Genomic DNA, 4,487 nt, shown 5'->3' with positions numbered 1-4,487 from the left:
CTCAGCACCACATAAGCAAAAAGAAAAAAGCCGGAAGTGGCGCTGTGGCTCAAGTGGTAGAGCGCTAGCCTTGAGCTGAAGAGCTGAGGGACAGCGTCCAGGCCCAGAGTTCAAGCCCCACGACTGCACCAAAAAAAAAAAAAAAAGACTCTCTCCTTTCCTAGAAAGGGAAATCGAGGTGTGGAAAGATGGCTCGATCCACTTGGGGCTCTCTTTCGCTCCCACCCTGCCCAGCAACCCTGGTAATAAGCAAGTGGACCCCACATCTGGGACATCCTTTCCTGCCCCCCAAGCCTGACCTCCAGGGACAGCCAGTGTCCGGAGAGAGGCAGCCAGCGCGGGAGGAGGCCGCGGCTGGTAAATAATTCACGGGGACAGATGATAGTGCCTGGAGCGGCCCCAGCCCCCAGCCCCCCCTGCGGGGCCTCCCTGGCCCAAACCAGCTGGACCAGCTTTGCGGGTGCCGCCCCTCGCCCCCCTCCCACCTGGCCCCGCTGCAGCCTCCCGTGCAGACAGGCGGAGAGTGGGTCCTGAATTCAAGACACCCCAAAGTGGGCTTGGGGACTGCGATGGCGCTGCAGAGCCAAGCATGGGCTCTGGCCACACCCATGTAAGTGCAGGGGTGAGGCGGCTGCGGGGCAGGGCTCGGGAAGGGCCAAGGGGGAACGGGGCGGGGGACAGGCCTCTCTTGGTGACCCAAGAACCCCAGATTGCCTCTCCTACCGGCGCCAGAGGAAATGGAAGAGTGTGGGGTGCCCTGTGGGTCCCTCAAGGTGTCTTTTCCCCATGGAGAGAAGCGGGGGAGAATGAGGAGGGCTCCTGCCCCCTCGGATCCTTGCGATTTCCTGCTGGCTGCTGAGAGTCCAAAGACCAGCCTGGGAGTGTCGGGGGGGCTCAGGCTGCGCCCCTGGGACGCCCCTCCTGGGCTGTGGAGGTTGATCAGCTCCAGGAAATGCTCAGCTGGCTCCTATTGCTATAAGGTGGGTGGTTGCCTGGCTAGAGGTAAACTGAGTCAAAGTGGTGCTGCGAGGTCTTTTCGTAGCACAGGGGGCCTGAGATGTTTCTTAAGGTAAGCTGCAGGGGGTTAGTGGGGGGGTGCTTCCCCAGCACCCCCAAGGCCCTACGTTCCCTTCCCCAGCCTCTTTTAAAACTCACAAAGAAGTGAAGGGATGAAAAGAACGTTAAAGGTTGGTAGAAAGTTCTAGAAGTGGGGCTCCTGCAAACTGGGGTCTCACCTCTGTTCTCATCCTTCTGGGTCTCCCGATGCATTATTCACCAACCATGAACCTGGTTGCTTAGTAACAGGAACCCGATCCCCCCCACACCTCCTTCCATCAAGGAAGAGGCAAAGAGATTACATCTTGGGGACCCAGAAGGTGCCGGGGAGGGGGGGACTTCAGCTAACCCCCCCAAGAGAGATCTAGACCTTCTAGGGACAGTTTATGAATTGTGACTTCAGCCCCCAGTCCACCTGAAGTGAGCCTCCTCTCCCCACCCGGCCTTCTCTGGCCACAGCATGTGGAGCTGCTGCTCTCTCCTTTATCTCCTTCTTTCTCTATGCCACTCCTGGATTTGGAACTCAGGGCCTGGGGACCGTCTCTGAGCTCTTTCCCTTCAAGAGTGGCGCTCTACAACTTGAGCTACACACCAGGTCTGGTTTTCTGCTGGTTAAGACGAGATAAGAGTTGCTCAGCCAGGCACCGGTGGCTGACACCTGTCATCCTGGCTACTCAGGAGGCTGAGATCTGAGGATCACAATTCAAAGCCAGCCTGGGCAGCAAAGTCCACGAGACTCTTATCTCCAAAAACCGGAAGTGGCGCTGTGGCTTAAGTGATAGAGCGCTTGCCTTGAGCTGAAGAGCTGAGGGACAGCGCCCAGGCCCAGAGTTCAAGTCCCACGACCGACAAAATTAAAAAAAAAAAGTCACTCAGACTTTCCTGCTCAGGCTGGCTTTGAATCTCGATCCTCAAGATCTCAGCCTCCTGAGTAGCTGGAATGACAGGCGCGAGCCACCGGTGCCCGGCCAATCGAGGTATCTTAGCCCTCCACCCTCCCCATCACCCAGGGCTGTGGCTTGAGCTCCTCAAGGTCTCTTCCTGACTCCAGGAGACTGTTGGAGCCTCAGTTTCCTCCACCTGTAGAATGGGGACAAAACTGCTGCTTGTCCCCGAGGTCAGGAGAGAGCGGCAGCAGGATGGTGCCTCATGGTGCCTGGCTTTGGACCACAGCCAGACAGGCAGGGCATGGGGTGGGGAGGGAGGGGAGGGAGGGTAAGAGCCAAGCCAGCACCTGGGCTCTCTATATAAATAGGGGTGATCTTCCACCTTCCATTTTGTACAGAGAAGGTCGGGGAGTCCCCAGGCCCATGGAGTCCCCAAAGACAGGCAGAGAGAGCCAGAGAATGTCATTCTCCATTCAGGTTGATTGGACTCTGACTTTTTTTTGAGGGGGGTGGGGAAGAGGAACAGGGAGACTGGAGGGGTTCAGGGAGGACAAGAATAGGGGAGGATCTCAGGTTAAACCTTAAACCACTAGTCCCCCTAGTTGAAGCTCAGAGTCCAGCTCTGGGCCAGATGACCCAGTGACCCTTGACTCTAAGAAGGGGGCGTGGTGACTGGGTTACTATGACAACCATGAGATGGACATTTCTCAGCTCAGATTCCCTCCCCTCTCCCCCCCCATCCAAAATCACTTCAGGGATTCTGGAAAGGACCTGAGCTTCAGATAGGATGAGGAGCTGGCCAGATGCCTTCAGCCATGCTGGGAACCTGGCAGGATGTTTGTGGCTCACGCCTGTCATCCTAGCTACTTAGGAGGCTGAGATCTGAGGATCAAGGTTCAAAGACTGGGCAGAAAAGTTCCTATGAGACTCTTATCTCCAATTAACCACTCAAAAAACCAGAACTAGAGCTGTGGCTCAAAGTGGTAGGACACCAGCTTTGTGTAAAACCTTAGGAACAGCATCAGACTCTGAGTTCAAGTCCCAGGATCAACAGAAAAAAAATAAAATTTCCCTATGTGTGTGTGTGTCGGGTCCTGGGGCTTGAACTCAAGGCCTGGAAGCCGTCCCTGAGCTTTTCTGCCCACGGTTGGCGCTCCAGCACTTGAGTCACAGCTCCATTTCCAACTTTTTGGTGGTCCATTTCAGGTAAGAGTTTCACAAACTCTCCTGCCCTGTCTGGCTTTGAGGCTTGATCCTCAGCCTCCTGCGTAGCTGGGAAGACAGGCGAGAGCCACCAGCTCCAAGCCCACGAAAGGATTTAGTTAAATGAGTCATGGTCTCCGTTTCCTCCTCCTAAAACCCTCTGCTCAGACCACCTCTCCCAGTGCAAAGGGGAAACTGAGGCACAGCCCTGGGTGTTCATGTAGCATTCTCTGCCAAAAGTGGGGCTTTCGAGCGGTCAGGCAGGGGAGGGTTGGGGTCCCTGGGGAGCCCCCCAGCAACTGCCCTCCCCCCCTCTTCCCACAGGCCCATGGCTGAGAGCTCTCTCTACAGGCAGCGGCTGGAAGTCATAGCTGTAAGTGATGCCTGATCCCTTCTCATTTCCCCCCCAAGGTCCTTCTTTGATGTCTCCCATGTCTGAAGGCATTCCTGGAAAGAGGGGGAGCAGTGTTGAGAGTTCTGGCCCCGCCTGAGGCACCCCACCTAAGTCCATAGTACCCCATCCCCCAGCTCCTCTGTCTGCTCACTGCAAGCCCCTCCCCTTATACACACACTGTCCATCCAAAGGCTTCAGCACTGCATTGGCAAAGGCTGGCCCCCAGTCCACGCCTCCCACACACCCCACTTCTCAGTCCCACCTCTCCTGTCTCCCTGGACCTCTCCTATCCTGGAGACCCCCGAGCCCTCTGCACCTGTCATCTCTATGCACCCCAACTCTGTCATCTCCCCACCCAACTCAACCATGGAGGAACTCCATCTCCGCACTTCGCATGCGAATACTAGTCTTGATCCTTATCTTCATGTCCCACATTTGCACCCCCATCTCTCTGACCTGAACTTGTGTCCACCCCCGCTTTTGAACCCCCACTCTGATCTCCAATTCTGCACCCCACTTTCCTCCCCTCTACCTTGGCGGGGTGCCAATGAATCACTCTGGATCCATTGCTGCACACTATTTCCCTAAACCCCACTTTATGCCCCCATCTCTCCCGTCTCCACTTCTGCGCCCCAGTCTCTCTGGACCTTCCTATCTGCACACCCGTTTGGGGGCCTTCTTACCAGCCCTCTCCTTGACACCTGGCATCTAGACCCCTCTCTCTGGACCCGAAATCTTGGATCCCTCCTGAGTTCTGGCCCGGCTCAGGCCCTCCCTACGCCCCGCCCCATCTACAGGCCCCGCCCTCAAATCAATAGACCACGCCTCGATAGGCCCATCCCACCACCAGCTCCGCCTACCAAAACAGGCCCCGCCCAACCTAAGGGCCCCGCCCCAGGCCCCGCCCCGCCGACAGCCCCGGACCCCCATTGGGCGCGGGGGCGTCG

The sequence above is a fragment of the Dipodomys ordii genome, unplaced genomic scaffold (assembly GCF_000151885.1).
Source record: "Dipodomys ordii isolate 6190 unplaced genomic scaffold, Dord_2.0 Scaffold184, whole genome shotgun sequence".
NCBI lineage: Eukaryota > Metazoa > Chordata > Mammalia > Rodentia > Heteromyidae > Dipodomys > Dipodomys ordii.
The sequence above is the reverse complement of the archived record's forward strand: the minus strand, read 5'-3'. Positions refer to the sequence as shown.